The 19,552-nt window shown below is 42.9% G+C and overlaps 1 long non-coding RNA gene across 1 annotated transcript in view; it reads left to right on the plus strand.

Moving 5' to 3' along the window:
• The first annotated feature begins 1,448 nt into the window (after positions 1-1,448).
• The window catches only part of LOC135970619 (uncharacterized), a 36,873-nt gene continuing 18,769 nt past the window's right edge, over positions 1,449-19,552 (plus strand). Inside the window, exon 1 of the long non-coding RNA XR_010586401.2 lies at positions 1,449-1,581. This is a non-coding gene — a long non-coding RNA (uncharacterized lncRNA). The remainder of the gene's footprint in view (positions 1,582-19,552) is intronic.

A 19,552-nucleotide genomic window follows, 5' to 3' on the forward strand; every position in this document is an offset into this window, starting at 1 on the left:
TTTCAAGGAAGCTTACACTCTAGTTGAGGACACATATAGTGATGTGTTTTAGAGAAGATTAAATTGGGAGCACCTGAGTGGCAACCTTAGTTGGGTGACAAGGAAATTTTCTCAGAGGAGGCAAAGTTTAAGCAGCTGGTGAGTGAAAGAAAGGAAACAGCCATATGAAGATGGTGCGCAAGAGCATTCCCGCCTTAGTGACCAGCTACTGCAAAGTCCCTGAGGGTCTTGAGAATGCATTAAATGTGTTCAGGAAACAAAGGCCACCAACCAGCATGGCTGAAGCAGGAGGGGAGAATGATAGGATGTCATGGGATTGGATGGCGCCACCTACGAGAGTAGAGGGAGAAAATCACCTAAGACAGCCGTGGGGAGATAAGACAATGTCAATAAATGAGACTGAGAAGAAACAACCAGGGGAATTTGCTGAAAGTGGTGTCACAGACGCCAAAGAAAGAGGAACAGCCTATTGTGCCAAGTGTGCTGAGAGGCCAAGAAAGACGGAAGTGAGCAATGGGCTTAGGAACGTGAAGTTATGGCTGACGGTGACTCTGAAATGGGTTGAGAAATGGGAGGTGAAGAACTGGTGGAAACCGTGACTATAAAGATTTTGAAAATGTTTGCTGTGAAGAGGAACGGAGAAGCAGCATTATAGCTGAGGAAGCAGTGGAGCAAAGGGGAGACGGTTTTCTCATGTTGTTTTTGTTTTGAAAAAGAAGATACTACACTGGCAACTTTTAGACTTTTTTTTCAGGTGACCTGCCATAAGAATGACATTTCCATTGAGACTTACTACATACATACTTAAAATTATGAAAACAAAACTTTTGGCCTGGCTCACTCCTGTAATCCCAGCACTTTGGGAGGCCGAGGCAGGTGGATCACTTGAGGTCAGGAGTTTGAGACCAGCCTGGCCAACATGGCGAAACCCTGTATCTACTAAAAATACAAAAATTAGCTGGGCCTTGTGGCGCATGCCTGTAATTTCAGCTACTCGGGAGGCTGAGGCATGAGAATCGCTTGAACTCTGGAGGCGGAGGTTGCAGTGAGCTGAGATTGCACCACTGGCACTCCAGCCTGGGCAAGAGAGTGAAACTGTGTCTTGAAAAAAAAAAAAAAAAAAAAATTCGTACAAAACAATACTCCTGTTATGTGTAAAGCAATCTACTTTTTTCATTTTAAAAAAATGCTACTTATAGCCCACTAAACTGTTTGCAAGCCCCACTAACGGGCTGTGACCTGAAGTTTGGAGAACACTGGGTGCTATGTTGGTGTTAGCTCATACTGGTTGGTGACAGCCAATTTTGCACATAACTTCCATGTTGATACCTTGAAGTTATCCAGGGCAACTGCTATAACTTAGGACCTTTTTCCCCTAAAGAACAAGATCTTAAACATTTACCAGCACGCTACTGACTTTGCTCATGTGAATGATCTGTGGAGAGGAGAAACTGATCATGCAGGAGAGGGGATGGTGTTCCCAATAAAACTTGTGAAAACCAGCTTCAGAACAACAGAGTAGATGTTGCAAATTATTTGCCACAACTGCCTGGGAGTTATACAATAAAAGGATCACTTCAGGTAGGATCAATTTCTTTTTCATCTATATTGTCCTCTTTCCTTACCCAAGAAGCCACATTTATATGGTATAATATAGCCATACATTTAGAAATAGTCTTTTTTTTTTTGAGACATAGTCTCACTCTATCACCTAGGCTGGAGTGTTGTAGTACAATAGTGGCTCACTGCAGCCGTGACCTCCTGGGCTCAAGTGATCCTCCCACCTCAGCCTCCCAAGTAGCTGGGACTACAAGTGCATACCACCATGCCTGACTAATTATTATTATTATTTTCGGTAGTGATGGGGTCCCACTATGTTGCCCAGGCTGGTCTTGAACTCCTGGGCTCAAGCAATCCTCCTGCCTCAGCCTCCTAAAGTGCTAGGATTACAGGCATGAGCCACCATACCCAGGCAAAATTGAGTCTTATAAGCAAAATGTTAAATTATATCTATTTATATATAGCCCACATTTTTAAAAAAACTAGTAAAAAAAAAATCATGATTTTAGACATGAATTGTAAGCTCTTGCTACTTAGCAGGGTTAACTGATTAAACAGAAATAGATGCCGTATTCTATCCATGTGAACCATATTGTTTCAAGCTAAGGAATACTCTGGCAGTGATTTTGCTTATTATTTTGTTGCTGTGTTATTTTTGTTAACATAATTTTAAAATTTTTGGACCCCCCTCCAACTATCCATTAAATAGCGCTGCTAGTGCTTGGAAAATATGCCCCAACTCAATAATTTTGGAATACAAGCTAGATATGATAAAACCGTATCCAGAACTTTAAAGAACTGCCTTGGTAAGCTGTGAATTTAGAAACCAGAACTCTTGTCACAGAACCTGTGACAATCATGATAAAAAAAATTGAAAGCAAAAATTTGCCACAATGGATTATACATTTGTGAGCCCTGAGAACACATACCCTGCTATTCTTATGAGAAAATTAATCAAAATATGTAAGTTTTAAATTATGCAACATCTTCAGGAATGCATTCTTTACAAAACCACAACACTCATTTCCTTATACATACATCTGCTTCCCCAGGAAATGTCATGGATAGTGTCATCTACCTCTTCTGATTATCTTCCCCAATCTAAAGGCATTAATTTCTCCTTTGAATCCTCTTGCATTGACCTAATCTCCCCCACACCCCAATACTAGCCCCATCCATGAGCACCAAACTTTTTTTTCACCCTCCAGACCCCCTATGATCAGATTCACCAGGCTTACCTCTGAAGTTCTACAGGATCATGTCCCAAATCCAGTCTTTTCAGGTGGGAGAAACAAGCTTCTAGAACTATGGTTTTGTCATAAAATAAAAGAATCTTAGTGATGAGAGGGATCTTAGAAGGAGTATACATTAATTCATCTCGATAGCTCAAAGGATGAGATAGCCTGTTTTGTGAAATACATTTTTTGAATGACTTACAGACTATGACACTAGTACTAAAAAACGCTGAATTATTTGATATGAGGAAAATGTATCTGAAATTATGTAAAATGTAAAGGCAAAATGATACTAAAAATGTATAAATAGTATATATGGGCCGGGCGTGGTGGCTCACGCCTGTAATCCCAGCACTTTGGGAGGCTGAGGCAGATGGATCACGAGGTCAGGAGTTCGAGACCAGCCTGGCCAACATAGTGAAACCCTTTTTCTACTAAAAATACAAAAATTAGCCAGGAGTGGTGGCAGGCTCCTGTAGTCCCAGCTACTCTGGAGGCTGAGACAGGAGAATCGCTTGAAACTGGGAGGCAGAGCTTGCAGTGAGCCGAGATTATGGCACTGCACTCCAGCCTAGGTTACAGAGCAAGACTCCGTTCAAAAAAAAAAAAAAAAGGTTTAAAAAGTAAATGTGTATATGCTGTATACATCCAGTGACAGTCAGACAGTAATTACATATACATACTTAGCCAAGTGCAAAAGAATGATGTTTAACGTAGTGTTCATTGTTATCTTTTCTTTTGCAAAATTACTGAGATTCATTAAAAGGCTTCCCTCAGCAAGCCAGGTTCAATGTTTAACCAACCCTTCTTGCGCATAACTAATCTCTTCCAGCTTGTGTTTACACAGTTCATTATAAAGCAACAAGTGAAACCTCAGGAATTTCTACGGCAGGTTAGAGCAAGAAAAAAATTGAGGTGATTTTTTTAAATTAAAAAAACAAAAAACTATCGAATCCAACCAAGTACTTTTCCAAAAATATTTTATCTGGGGGTATTTTAAAACACACACAAGGGGACCTCCTCTTTCGGCCTTGGAGCCCCTCCCTCTGTCTCTGTACTGGGGAGCTTCTTCCTTCAGCCTTCTCTTTCCTTTCTTGCCTATCAAACTCTCTGCTCCTTAAAACCAAAACCAGAAACAAACAAATACACAAAAGTAGAGAGATGGTGTGATGAATACCTGTGCTTTCATCGCCCAGCTCCAGCAATTATCAGCGTGGCCAATCTTGTTTCATCTACACCTCACCCACTTCCTCCCCACCACTGGTTCATTTTGAAGCAAATCTCAGACTTCATTTCATCTGTGAAAGCTTCAAAACTAACTGTTAGATTTAAAGGCTTAATAAGATCCAGCTGGGTTTAATTTTTGGCCAGAAGCCTTTACAGGTGATATGTAGTTCCAACTGTAACTCATCAGGAGACAGAAAATAACTGGTTGTTTTTCTTTTTAGGACAGCAAAACCAGTCAGTGGTTTCAGATGTTGTTAGCCTCATCCATCTATTACGAAGTTCCCATTAGTTTTTGATCAGATGATTTTAGCATCTAGCTATTGATGGTCATTGCCTAGATCCATTATTTCATTAGGAATTGAAAATGGTGATATTTTAATTCTATCATTTCTTCTGCACTTATTAGTAAGAATTCTTTTTCTCTTTCTTTCTCTTTTTCTTTTTTCTTTTTTCTTTCTTTCTTTCCTTCCTTTCTTCCTTTCTTTCCTTTCCCTCCCTCCCTCTCTCCCTCCCTCCCGCCTTCCCTCCCTCCCTTCCTTCCTTCCTTCCCTTTTCTTTTGACAGGGTCTCACTCTGTCACCCAGGCTGGAGTACAGTGCTGCGATCTTGGCTCACTGCAACCTCTGCCTCCCAGGCTCAAGCGATCCTCCCACCTCAGCCTCCCGAGTAGCTGGGACTACAGGTGCATGCCACCATGCCCGGCTAATTTTTGTATTTTTGTTAGAGATGGGGTTTTGCCATGTTGCCCACGCTGGTCCTGAACTTCATAACTCAAGCCACCTGTCTTCCTCAGCCTCCCAGAGTGCTGGGATTACAGGCCTGAGCCACTGTACCTGACCTAAGAATTATTTTATTAGGAAATAGTGCTTGATAAATAATGCTTCTTTTCATGTATTTGCCACAGTGTATCTTTAGATAGATTCCTAGAAGCTGCATTTTTTGTGTCAAAGGTTAAATGCCATGTAATTTTGCTAGATATAAGTCCAAGCACTTGTTGAGAATTCATTTAAATTCTGTTTCTGCTCTACGATAGGCGAAGGTCCAGGCTGTTCTGATGGGAAAGTGGTATTGGGTGTGAGGCCCAAGAGGCTGTAGTGGGAAACCTCTCACCTGAAATGACAGGAGAATCCAATTAAGGGAGTGTGCGGGACCAGGAGCCACTTGAAAAGCCAAAGGCCAGGAGCCAGGAAGGAAATCTACGGAATTTCAAGTAGGGCCAAGAGCAGATACGGAAGCTTCCATCCAGGAACATAAATGTGGGAAAAATGAATGCAAAAACAGGCTTGAACAAATTGGGGAAGGTCCAAGGTCATTACCCCAAATAGCAGCTGCTCTTTTACATTATTTTTCCTGGCTGGCTGGAGCATAAGACAAAGGCCCAGGGCCGTGGCACATGTTTCGATTACACTGAGGGCAGCTAACTGAAGGAGGATGTGGTAGCTGAAACCCAGTCTGTACTTTAGCCACACTCGTCCAGTCCTGCACTGCCCCTCCATCCCCAAAACGATAGGGGTGAAGGGACAAAGGCCACCTTTTTCTAATTTGCACAAAGACGCGTTTGGCCTAACAAAATGGACAAGAATTATCCCAAATCTCCTTCCTCTTTTGCAGTTATATTCATATTTTTCTCTATAATTTAGCTATACCATGGCACTTTGAAACTCGATCTGTAGTACGAAGGTGAGGCTAAATGGTATGGCCCTTTGCATTTTGATCCATAAGCAAACAGTTCTTGTTTATTTTAGAAAAATGGTTTCCAAGTCAGAATGTAATTGCCAACTGCTGGAACCTTAGGGTTATATGAGGTGAGGCATGTTGATACTTTCGTTTATTTGGAGATGGGGGAAGGAGGAAAAACAGCAAACCATGCAGTACCTGTTGATGTTTAAGACAGGGAACTGAAGCCTGGCTCTGCCATACATACTTCAAACATTTCTGCTCACATAACCACTAATCAAATTTTGAAAAACTATATAACTTTTCACACTTTTTACAAGGATGTTTAGGTTTGATTAGTTGAAAATGATATACATTCTAGAATCTTGTAAATATGACATTTTAAATAAAAATTGTTACACCACTCTTTTAAATGTAGTAAATGGGGCTGGATGCAGCGGCTCACATCTGTAATCCCAGCACTGTGGGAGGCTGAGGCAGGAACACTGCTTGAGGCCAGGAGTTTGAAACCAGCCTGGACAACATAGTGAGATCCCATCTCTACAGAACATTTTTAAATTAATGTATTAAATGAAATATTAGCACTAAAGTGATTTGATATTCACCATCATCCAATGGGGGGGAAAAAAAACTTTGCCAAGCTTTTCTTTAAAAGGAAACCCCAAGGACAACCAGCAAAAGGGTTTTACATCCTCATTTTATGTTGCTCCTTTCTCTCTTGAAAATGTATTTCCATCCCATTTCCCCCAAAGAATTTTATCTAGTATAATATATTTTTAGTGCTTAAAAGCCTTTCATTGATCATTCTTATGTCTCTGCAACAAAAATATTAATATAAATTAATATTTCTGTGGTCTTCAATTCCTGTGGTCTTAAGGCTCTAAATATTCAAAGATTCCTTCAATTTAGTTAGTTTTACAAGTCTTTTTAATGTTACCATGATCCATACACAACCCAAATAAATAAATTTTATCATTTTGTAAATCATTGTTAAACAAAATTTTATTGGAAATTATCATTTTAATGAGAGAGGGTGTTTCAGAGCCTTCGTTAAAGCAGGCTCTGCAGGCATCAGCTTGAGTTTCCTTTACTTGGGAAGATGGGTTTTTTATATGCCTCAAGGCACTGCATAATATTAAAATAAAGGATGGGCCGGATGCCGTGGCTCACACCTGTAATCTCAGCAATTTGGGAAGCCGAGGTGGAAAATTGCTTAAGCCCAGGAGTTCGAGACCAGCCTGGGCAATATAGTGAGACCACCATCTCTACAAAAAATAAAATAACTCACTGGGTGTGGTGACGCGCTCCTGTAGTCCCAGCCGTTCAGGAAGCTGAGGTGAAAGAATCACTTGAGCCAGGAGGCTGCAGTGAGCTGTCATCAGCCACTGAACTTCCGCCTGGGCGACAGAGTGAGACGCTGTCTCAAAATATACATATATATTTCTCTTGTTAATCTGTATATTATATATATGCACACACATGCACACATATATATACACACATATCTTATGTCACATCATATATATGTTTGCATATATAGACACACACATACATATATATGATGTATATATGTACACACACGTGTATAAATATGCATATACACACATACACATACATGCACACATGTATATATACATATGTATACATATCATATACGTATATATATCATATATGCATACATATATAACATGTGTGTATATACACACATATATGATGTGTGTGTATATATAGGATATGTATATATAGAATATATAGGGGATATATATAGGATATATATGGGGATTTTATATATATATATATATGATGGGTGAAAGGTTTTGGTAAAGTGGGAGAGGGGCAATTATGAAATGAGAAATAGAAAAAGAGCCAGCTTAATGCCTTAATTGCAGGGACTTTCTATCTCAGACCAATGTTCAGAAAAGAGTACAAATGGAGGTTGATGGTCCCCACCTGAAGGCCCCAGAGCAGGGTCCTCACCTACCCCCAGGGTTGTGCATACCCCAATTGGAAGACCGCCAGCCCATGTAGTATTAGGTTAGATCCTTTCTCTAGAAATGGAGAGTAATAAAACCCACCTTGCAGAGTTGTGAGGACTAAACAAGAGAATCCCTGTCCACTGCCTTCTTGTATTATGCTGTGTAAACACAGGGTAAATGGACATCACTGTCTGAGTCGGGCATTCATTGTTATTGCTGTTCTGATTGGTGGTAAACATGTCATGAATAATTAAGATAAGGGATGAAGAATATTTGCAAGTTCTCAGTGTACCTTTATCCTAACAGTGGAGTTGGAATTGTCCGTTTTCTTGTCTGTCTCTATTCCTGGACTTGTTGGCTCCTTGAGTTGGGAGTGTCAGAGTTGTCATTGTAGTCTGAGAAGTTAACAGAGGGCCTGACCACGGGAAGTGCTCAGTAAATGTTTGTTGACTGAATTAATGTGATTTCTCCTATTAGTCTCCATTTAACATTAAAACGAGAAACAGTGGTCATCTAAAAGAGGCAGAAGCCACTAGGCCAAACCTATCCCTCCAGAAAAATGTTCCCCTTTTGATTGATCCGGTTCTTTTCAGAGACCCATACGAAGAGAAAGAAGCGATTCTTGCCACTTATTTCTCTTTGTCAAAGGAAAATGGGTTTCATAATTGTTTTTGTTTGCACTGCTGCCAACACGGGCCATTGCAAAGCTCAGGTTGAGTGTTTACACAGATGGAAGGTATACTTTAGCCTTGGGAGCACTATAAAGACATGTTATTGTCTTGATAAAAAGAAAGACAGGGCCGGGCGCTGTGGCTCATGCCTGTAATCCCAGCACTTTGGGAGGTCTAGGTGGGCGGATCATGAGGTCAAGAGATCAAGACCATCCTGGCCAACATGGTGAAACCCCGTCTCTACTAAAAATACAAAAATTAGCTGGGCATGGTAGCATAAGCCTGTTGTCTCAGCTACTCGGGAGGCTGAGGCAGGAGAATTGCTTGGGAGGCAGAGGTTGCAGTGAGCCAAGATCGCGCCACTGCACTCCAGCCTGGCGATAGAGCAAGACTCCATCCAAAAAAAAAAAAAAAGAAGAAGGAAGGAAGGAAGGAAGGAAGGAAGGAAAGAAGGAAAGAAGGGAGGGAGAGAGGGAGGGAGACAGAAAAGAAAGAAAAGAAAAAAGAAGAGAAAAAAAAAAGAAAAGAAAGGCTGGGCATGGTGGCTTATACCTGTAGTCCCAGATACTCAGAAGGCTGAGGCAGGAGGATTACTTGAGCTGGGGAAGTAGAGGTTGCCGTGAACTATGATGATGTCACTGCACTTCAGCCAGGACGACAGAGCAAGACCCTATCTCAAAAAAAAAAAAAAAAAGAGAAAGAAAGAAAATTAGCAAGCAAAGGAAGAATTCTTTTTTAAAAGTTTGAGAGTTAATACTCTAATGCATAACTATGCTTATCTTAAATTTAGTTAGTCAAATTTTACTGAATCGAAACTGAAGCTGTTATATTTCTGCATCTGTAAAATCCGGCTCCTAAAGAACTCCAGATTTCCTTCCAGTTCTAAAATTAAGTTTATGCATCAATTTACATTTATGCATAGCACATGCAAGCCATAGTGGCCAGTTTTTACTAGATTGCCAGATTTTCTTTATTTCTTTTTATTTTTGAGATGAAGTTAAAAAAAAAAAAGCGAGAAAGAGAGATGAAGTCTTGCTCTGTCACCCAGGCTGGAGTGCAGTGGCTCAATCTCGGCTCACTGCAACTTCTATCTCCCAGATTCAAGCAATTCTCCTGCCTCAGCCTCCCAAGTGGCTGGGTTTACAGATACCCACCACCACGCCCAGCTAATTTTTGTATTTTTAGTTGAGATGGGGTTTCACCACATGGATCAGGCTGGTCTCAAATTCCTGACCTCAAATGATCTGTCTGCCTCAGCCTTCCAAAGTGCTGGGATTATAGGCATAAGCCACTATGCCCGGCCAATTGCCAGATTTTCACCAGCTCTTTTTTTTTTAAATACAAATATTGTTTTCTCAATGACGTAGCTAATGGTGGCACATAAAAAGGCAGAAAAATATTTTCAGTTGATTGAAATGTTTACTTCATCACAAATTTTTCTTACATTCAGCCTAATTTTTTTAGGTCATTATTTTCCTGTGGGTGCCTAATTTTTTCCTAGTTACAAGTAAAAATCTATACAAGAGAAAAAGTTTCACTTTAGCCTCCATTTCACTGGAGCTTTAACCAATTTGACGAATCTTGAAGAACAGATGCGTGATAGTGAAAGGCTGATAGGACGTTGTCTTCTGAGTTTAGCAAGTGCTTCCTGGTAGCAGAGATGAACTTTTAAATCTGCATGATTAAGCAAGAAATCATCTTGGTTTGACAGCCACAAACACTCAGGAGCCCTGTGCCCCACATGTGATGGAGTGCCACATGCGATGGGGCACAAGATTTTAATCTACGGAACAAATTCATCAGATACCATTAATATATGGTCAGGCGCAGTGGCTCACGCCTGTAATCCCAGCACTTTGGGAGGCCAAAGCAAGCGGATCACTTGAGGTCAGGAGTTCAAGACCATCCTGGCCAACATGGTGAAACCCCATCTCTACAAAAAAAAAAAAAAAAGAAAAAAAAATTAGCAGGTATGGTGGCATGCACTGACAGTCCCAGCTACTCAGGAGGCTGAGGCAGAAAAATCCTTGAACCCAGGAGGTGGAAGTTGCTGTGAGCTGAGATAGTGCCATTGCACTCCAGCCTGGGTGACAGAGCAAGACTCCACCTCAAAAGAAAAAAAAGATTAATATATAGTCATGGGAAGATGTTGATGGGAGATCAGTCTGTGATTTAGCTGTTGGAAAAAGTTTTGTGGGACTCTTGAGGGTGCTTTTAGGAAAATGAGTCATGGAAAAAACTGCCCCCGTTAGCACAGAGGCTTGGCATTGGAGACCACCATCTCTCTTGCCTCCTATTCTTCTGTATCCATCACTGAATGTTCAGCCAACGCTTATTAACATGCCCATTCTGTAGACACTGGGGACACGGGTGTACTAAGGGATCTAACCGCCACTCAGAATCAGAAACATTTAAGTTGGGAATATTGTCGAAACTCTGCCTGCCATGGATTTAGACCAAAGAGCTGCCCCTCCTGTGGAGATTCCCAACTACACAAAGGACCTTCAGGGAGAACAGGCTGAAGGAGTAAAGGACGTGCCATCCCCAAATATGCCAGGTGGGGGATATTGGTTATTTTGAGTTGAAAACACTGAAGAAATTGTAGTTTCAGAAAGGGCAGGCTGACCTGTCTCTTCCTGAGTGCAGTGAGTGATAAAGGTTGCTCTGGGAGGCATGCCCTCTCCACACCAGAGCGAGAAGATACTCCTTATCGTAGAGGCTACACTGGACCAGGGTAAACATGTTTAACGAACTAGCCCTTATCTTTCACCTGCTTTACACACCATCCCTCATATATGTCCTAGTGATTCTCCTAGAAAATTTACTGCCCAGCTAGATTTTCTTTGTGCTATCATTTCTTCTCCAATGTATTGCTCTTTTTCTAAAAAAGTATAAAAACACCTTGCTTTGGCCACCTCTTCAGACTTTGCTCTTGTGCAGGTTCCCATGTACATATAAAAACAATAAAATCTGTATGCTTTTCTCTTATTAATCTGCCGGTTCCATTTGATTTCTAGATCCAGCTGAAGAACCCCCTAAGGGGTGATCTCCCGCTCTGCTACAAGGCTCTGGCCATAGATGATCAGGAAGCTGGGCTGTTTCTGGGAACAGAACCATCGGCTTGTGTAGGATCTGGAGTGAGGTTCTAAGCCCCTATTTGACTTTTCAGCACTTCAGGTGGTTACTGTATTGGTTTAACCCTAGCAGTGATCAGGCGATTCTTGAGATCATGTATACGAAAGAGTAACACCTCCCGGGTTCAAGCAATTCTCCTGCCTCAGCCTTCCAAGTAGCTGGGATTACAGGTGCATACCACATGCCCAGTTAATTTTTGTATTTTTAGTAGAGACGGGGTTTCACCATGTTGGGCAGGATGGTCTCGATCTCTTGACCTCATGATCCGCCCGCCTCGGCCTCCCAAAGTGCTGGGATTACAGGCGTGAGCCACGGCGCCTGGCCTGCTCCTGCCTTTAATTGAGCAAGGGGAGTTGTGGCCTCTCTGCTCATTAATGTACTGCTTGCTTAGGCAATTTGGTCAGGAACCACCAATGCAAAGACATTTAATTGCGATTGTACCCTTATTTATTTATGTATTTATTTTTTGAGACAGGGTCTCACTCTGTCATCCAGGCTGGAGTGCATCGATCATGTCTCACTGCAGCCTCAACCTCCTGGGCTCAGTCGATCCTTCCACCTCAGCCTCCACCCAGCCTCAGCTGGGAACACAAGCATGCACCAACCTGCCCAGCTAACGATTCTTATTTTTTGTAGAGATGGGGCCTCCCTATGTTACCCATGCTGGTCTCAAACTCCTGGGCTCAAGCGATCCCCTGCCTCGGCTTCCCAAAGTGCTGGGATCACAGGAACGAGCCGCCACATCAGGCGTTGCAGTTTCACCTTTAATTCAATTCCTGTTCTGCCAATGAAACCTGAGCAAGCCTTTAGACATTTCTAACATTGGATAAATTACTTGTTTCATTCAACTACAAAATCCAAGGGCTGCTTTCCATTCCAATGGAGTTTTTGTAGTTATTTGCTGTTTTTAATAAAACCATTTTTACTATACATTTTCAATACAAAGCCAACGTGTATTTTCACTATAGAAACAATGTAGAAACAAAAGAAACACTATTGAGTATCAATAGTCCCTCTCATCCAGGGCAACCACAAAGAATGAACATCTTTATATGTCATTAAAAATATTGTACTTTTGACTGGGCGCGGGGGCTCATGCCTGTAATCCCAACACTTTGGGAGGCCAAGGCAGGCGGATCACAAAGTCAGGAGTTCGAGGCCAGCCTGGCCAACATGATGAAACCCTGTCTCTACTAAAAATACAAAAATCAGCCAGGCGTGGTGGTGGGCGCCTGTAGTCCCAGCTACTCGGAAGGCTGAGGCAGGAGAATTGCTTGAACCCGGGAGGCGGAGGTTGCAGTGAGCTGAGATTACGCCACAGCTCTCCAGCAAGACAGGGTTGACAGAGCAAGACTCTGTCTCAGAAAAAAAAAATCTGTATATATTAAAAATATTGTACTTTTTCTGTAACATTATTTTTTTTCTGTTTTTGTTTTGTTTTGTTTTTCTTTGAGACAGGGTCTTGCTCTGTCGCCCAGGCTGGAGTGCAGTGGTGCGATCTCGGTTCACTGCAGCCTTGACCTCCTGGGCTCAAGCCTCCCAAAGCACTGGGCTTATAGGCATGAGCCACCACACTCGACCTGCAACATCATTTTTAACGTGTAAAATTCTGTGAATGAATCCAACTTGGGCAAATTTTTTTTCTTTTCTTTTTTTTAATCAAGGAAGTGGAGACAAAATGGGCAGCGTCTTTTAAAAAATCATCATCTTTTCTAGTAACCTAGGTCTTACAAATATTTACTCTGAACTTTTAAATTCTGGTAATGTAGGAATAGAGCCTGGTTTTGGAAAAATCACGTAATCATGGCGGTATTTCAGGTTCCCTCAAAGCATGTCCAAATGCCTTCCACAAAAGTACCACGTACACCTTTAGTTGGTGAAGCTGTGGGTGAAAGATATGTGGCTTGTTCCTTAAAATTTATGTGTTTCAGCAGCTTATTTGTAACTACATCAATAAGGTAGCTTATATAATTATTTATTTTATTTTATTTTTTTGAGATTGCGAGATGGAGTTTTGTTCTTGTCGCCCAGGCTGGAGTACAGTGGCGCTATCTCGGCTCATTGCAACCTCCACCTCCTGGGTTCAAGCGATTCTCCTGCCTCAGCCTCCCAAGTACCTGGGATTACAGGAATGCGCCACCACGCCCAGCTAATTTTTTGCATTTTTAGTAGAGACGGAGGTTCACCATGTTGGCAAGGCTGTTCTCGAACCCCTGACCTCAGGTAATTCACCCACCTCAGCCTCCCAAAGTGTGGAGATTACAGGCGTGTGCCACCGCGCCCAGCCTATATCATTGTTTCAAATAAACAACTGTTTTCCTGTAATCCCAGCACTTTGGGAGGCTGAGGCCGGTGGATTACCTGAGGTCAGGAGTTCCAGACCAGCCTGACCAACATGGAGAAACCCGGCAACAAAAGCAAAACTCTGTCTCAAAACAACAGCAGCAAAAAAACAAAAAACAAAAAACAACAACCAACCAACAAACAAAAACTGTTTTCTTGAAAACAATTGTATGAAATCAAATAGCTGTTTAGGAACTTTTAGTATTTCAGACCATGGAACGAAAATGTCAGACCACGACCATGGGCAGTTCTAGCGTCCCTGTCATTCCAAGTGTGTTCTTCCTACGCACTCCTGTTGTGCTTGGCATTTTGCGGTGCTCTCTCTAGGCTTTTGCTAAGTGCTATGGGAGTATAGGGCCTGGGACAGAGATGAGCCCTTGGGGAGCTGGCCCAGGCCTCCCAGGGGAGGGGGAAACCCCAATCAAAACGTAACATTCCTGTGACCCGGAGATTCTGCCATAAAGCAATCTCAAGTGACCTCCGGAAAGAGGAGGTGGGTGCACGGAAGGATGTGAGCTGGGGAAGCAGCCTGCCTTCTCCGTGGGAAGCCAGCATTCACTGCTCAGCAGTTTTTCTTCCCCAAAGCTCCAAAGGCTGAGCTTGTTTGTTTGCTTTTCTCAATCTGCCGCCTACGTTGCACCCACAATCCTCTGTGGAATGCAGTCGGTCCAGGGCTCCCTCCTGCTTTCTGCCCATCCCACCACTCCACAAGCATACAGATTCTCGTCTTTTTATTGCTTCCTCCTTCCCTCCCTCTCTCCCTCCTTCATTCCCTCCCTCTGTCCCCCTTCTTTCTTCCTCCCTTTCCTCCCCTCCCACCTTCCTTCCTTCCTGTTTTCTTTCTTTTTCTCTTTCTTGCTTTCTTTCTCTCTTCTTTCCTTCCTTCCTTTCTTTTTCTCTTTCTTGCTTTCTTTCTCTCTTCTTTCCTTCCTTCCTTTCTTTTTTTCTTTCTTTCTTCTTTCCTTCTTTTTCTTTGTTTCTTTCTCTCTTTTCTTTCTTTTTTCTTCCATTTTACTCAACTCACTCTAGGGAAACAGACAGGAAAACTAACAAGCAGAGGTGAAATTATAAACATTCCAGAAGTCTTATAATGTCCTCGTGACTGTCATTTCCAAACGTGTGGTCTTTACACACATTTACCAGACTCCCAGGTTGGAATCCTGGTTTCACCACCTGCTAGTAACAGGGCCTTAGGCAAGCAACTTACTCTTTCTGTGCCTCAGTTTCCCCACCTGTAAATTGGGGATAAGGAGGGTACTTACCTCATAAAGCAATGAGGTTTAAATGAGTTAACATATGGAACATATGTAAAAACATGTAGTAACTCCCATGGGAGAACATTAACTATTATTGCTTTTAAAATTCTGGCAATCCCATGGCCTTTTGGGTTTGACTTTTACTCCTGAGGAACCGAGTGGAACAATAGATAGGAATTACTGAAGTGCCATATTACTTGGATCTCAGAGATACCCAGAATATCTTCCATAGTAACAGAAAGTCAAGGTAGGTTACTCTTTTTTTTAAGTTTTAAGACAGCGTCTCGCTCTGTCACCCAGGCTGGAGTGTAGGGGCATGGTCAGAGCTCACTGTAGCCTCAACCTCCCAGGCTCAAGTGATTCTCCCACATCAGCCACCCACCCAAGTAGGTGGGACTACAGGCCCATGCCCCATGCCTAGCTAATTTTTAATTTTTTGTAGAGACAGGATCTTACTATAATGGAGGAGACTACCCCTCATATCATCTTATGCCCAATTTCTGCCTCCAAAGAAAGAAGAAGTAAAAACTAAAAGGCAGAAATGAAATCCGCAGGCAGACAGCCCAGTGCCACACCCTGGGCCTGGTAGTTAAAATACCTGACCTAATTGCTTCTGTTATCTATAGATTACAGACATTGTATAGGAATGCACTGTGAAAATCCCTATCTTGTTTTGTTCCGATTTAATTACTGGTGCATGCAGCCCCGGGTCACGTACCCCCTGCTTGCTCCATCAATCACAGGAATTGCTCACTCGGGGAGCTGGGCTCTTGAGACAGGAGTCTTGCAATGCCCCCGGCTGAATAAACCCCTTCCTTCTTTAACTCGGTGTCTGAGGGGTTTTGTCTGCTGCTCGTCCTGCTACAGCTGTATTGCCCAGGCTGGTCGTGAACTCCTGAATTCAAAGACCTTACTGACTCAGCCTCCCAAAGTGCTGGGATTACAGGCGTGTGCCATGACGCCGCTCCTCATTTTCGCTGTATTTTATCTAGGTCTTTCGTGGTAAAATTTGATACCGTAAGAGAAAACCACCCATAGGGGTGGCAGGCAGTGGAAACATAGTTTTTGACTCAAATCATACAACATAGGTAATTGCTATCCCAACCAATTACGGGGATTTAGGAGGGACGTTTAAGCTAGCTCTAGAAATGGACACTAGATTGCTCAAGTAAAAGGAGTCTTACATTTTAAAGACTCATGGCACTTAACCTCTCTAGATGTTTTGCAAAAGTATTTCTTCATCTCTGTGCCAATTGTTCTATTTTGTTATATGGAGAATAAAAAAATACAACTTCACATCAGTAGGTCTCTGAATTAATCTTTTTTTTTTTTTTTTTTTTTTGAGACAGAGTCTTGCCCTGTCACCTAGGCTGGAGTGCAATGGCACAATCTCAGCTCACTGCAACTTCCACCTCCTGGGTTCAAGCGATTCTCCTGCCTCAGCCTCCTGAGTAGCTGGGATTACAGGTGTCTGCCACCATGCCCGGCTAATTTTTGTATTTTTAATAGAGACGGGGTTTCACCATGTTGGCCAGGCTGGTCTTGAACTCTTGACCTCAGGTGATCCACCCGCCTCGGCCTCCCAAAGTGTCGGGATTACAGGCATGAGCCACTGCACCCGGCCAAATTACTTTGATTAAAAGAAAAACATTAGACAAATTAAATGAACAGAGTTGAATTGAGCAAGGAGTGATCCATGAATCGGGCAGCCCCTGAAACAGAATAAGTTCACAGTGGCTCCAGCACAGCCACGTGGAGGAAGATTTATGGACAAAAAAGGGAAAGTGATGGACAGAAAATGGAAGCGAGGCACAGAAATGGCTGGATTGGTTAGAGCTCAGCACTTGCCTTGTGTTAGCCTGGTTTGAACAGTTGGCTGCCTTTGATTGACCAAAGCTCAGTGACTGGCCCAAGAGTAGGTTATAGTCTGTTTACACATCCAGTCAGGTTACAGTTCACTATGTACAGGGAAACCTTTAACCTGAATTTAAAATATGTAAGGGGGCAACTTTAGGCTAAACTTAATTTGACAGTTTATTTATTTATTTGAGATGGAGTCTCGCTCTGTCTTCCAGGCTGGAGTGCAGTGGCGCAATCTCGGCTCACTGCAACTTCTGCCTCTTGGGTTCAAGAAATCCTCCTGCCTCAGCCTCCTGAGTAGCTGGGATTACAGGCACGCCACCACGCCCAGCTAATTTTCATCTTTTCAGTAGAGACGGGATTTCAGCATATTGGTCAGGCTGGTCTCGAACTCCTGACCTTAGGTGATCCACCCACCTCGGCTTCCCAAAGTGCTGGGATTATGGGCGTGAGCCACTGCGCCCAGCCATAGCAGTTTATTATGTAACAATTTATCGGTAGTGCTGTCTCAAAAACATTATGGACATACAGCTACGTAGAGCTACTACTCAGGTCTTGACTTAAACAGAGCTAAGAATATTCTTGCCTTCATTCAACCTTATTAAGTCCTTTTTTCCCTTAAATTTTATTTCTTTTCTTCTTCTTCTTCTTCTTTTTCTCTCTCTTTTTTTTTTTTTAATAAACAGGGTTTTGCTCTGTTGCTCAGGCTGGGGTCCTGGGTTTAAGTGATCCTCTTGCCTCAGCCTCTCGAGTAGATGGGACTACAGTTGCATGCTTAGCTTATATTTTTATTTTTGGTAGAGATGGGATCTCACTTTGTTGCTCAGGCTGGTCTCAAACTCCTGGCCTCAAGTGATCCTCCTGCCTCAGCCTTGGCTTCCCAGAGTGCTGAGATTATAGGCATGAACCACAGGGCCTGGCGGTAAACTCCTTTTTTCTGGCGAAAGTATCTTCATTGTAGATACTTGGAGGTATAACTTTGAATATTCCCTTGGTAATTCTCTGACCTAAAGCCCTCATAATTTTATTTTATTTTATTATTTATTTATCTTTTTTTTTTTTCTTTTGAGATGGAGTCTTGCCCTGTGACCCACGCTGGAGTGTAATGGCACTGATCTCGGCTCACTGCAACCTCCGCCTCCTGGGTTCAGATGATTCTCCTGCCTCAGTCTCCTGAGTAGCTGGGATTACAGGCACCCACCACCATGCCCAGCTAATTTTTGTATTTTTAGTAGAGACGGGGTTTCGTCATGTTGGGCAGGATGGTCTCGATCTTCTGATCTTGTGATCTACCCGCCTTGGCCTCCCAAAGTGCTGGGATTACAGGCATGAGCCACCGCGCCTGGCCTATCTATTTTTTGAAGATAGAGTCTTGCTCTGTCACCCAGGCTAGAGTGCAATGGCACGATCTCCACTCACTGCAACCTCCGCCTCCTGGGTTCAGGTGATTCTCTTGCCTCAGCCTCCCGAGTAGCTGGGATTACAGGTGTGAACCATCATGCCCAGCTAATTTTTGTATTTTTTAGTAGAGTCAGGGTTTCGCCTTGTTGGCCAGGCTGGTCTCAAACTCCTGGCCTCAAGTAATCCACCTGCCTTGGCCTCCCAGAGTGCTGGGATTACGAGCGTGAGCCACTGCACCAGACCAGGCCTTCGTAATTTTATAAAATGTATTCTATAGGGTTGACATTTCATAAAAGTATTCTGGATTCAGTGCAACTGTTGACAACCATTTATTATTTATTTATTTATTTATTTATTTATTTATTTATTGAGACGGAGTCTCGCTATGTCGCCCCAGCTGGAGTGCAGTGGTGTGATCTCAGCTCACTGCAAACTCCACCTCTTGGGTTCAAGCAATTCTCCCGTCTCAGCCTCCCTAGTAGCTGGGATTATAGGCACCTGCCATCATGCCCGGCTACTTTTTGTATTTTTTAGAGACAGGGTTTCACCATATTGACCAGGTTGTTCTTGAATTCCTGACCTCAGGTGATCTGCCCGCCTCAGCCTCCCAAAGTGCTGGGATTACAGGTGTGAGCTGCCATGCTCGACCTGACAAGTATCTTTGAACAACCTCTTTGTTGGCCGTGATAGGGAAACCTGGCCAAGTGTGCTTGATATGGCACTTAGTGGGAACCATGGGCCTGAGAGGGCAGGCAGTGCTGGCGTGGGCTGCCCTGGACAGGAGGCCATGCTGTTCTCCCAAGCGGACTCTGGGCACGCTGGACAGAGGACTGGACCGCGTGGGACTAGTTCCTAGGGGCCTGAGGGCGTGGTGCTCCCTCTCTGACATTGATTGTTGAACAAGTGAAGCTTTTGGAAACTTTCCAGTGAATCTGTCCACCTTCAAAATCTTTCTGATATGTAAGGGTTAACTTGGAGCCAAACGTCATCTCCACAAGTTACCTTGCTTGTTAAGAGCTCAGCTGTCTTTGCCAAGAACAGGAAAAACAATGTCCGTTATGAATTTTCCTGTTGTGTGGTGTGTAAAAAAGGACTTTCTGTTTTCATGAAAGAAAGTACAAATAGATCCATCAAGGACCTGAACAGAGTTTTGCTTCTAGCTACTGAGAGCTTGTTTGACTTGGACTGAATTTTTCAACTGTGTTTAAATT

The sequence above is a fragment of the Macaca fascicularis genome, chromosome 1 (genome assembly GCF_037993035.2).
Source record: "Macaca fascicularis isolate 582-1 chromosome 1, T2T-MFA8v1.1".
Classification (NCBI taxonomy): domain Eukaryota; kingdom Metazoa; phylum Chordata; class Mammalia; order Primates; family Cercopithecidae; genus Macaca; species Macaca fascicularis.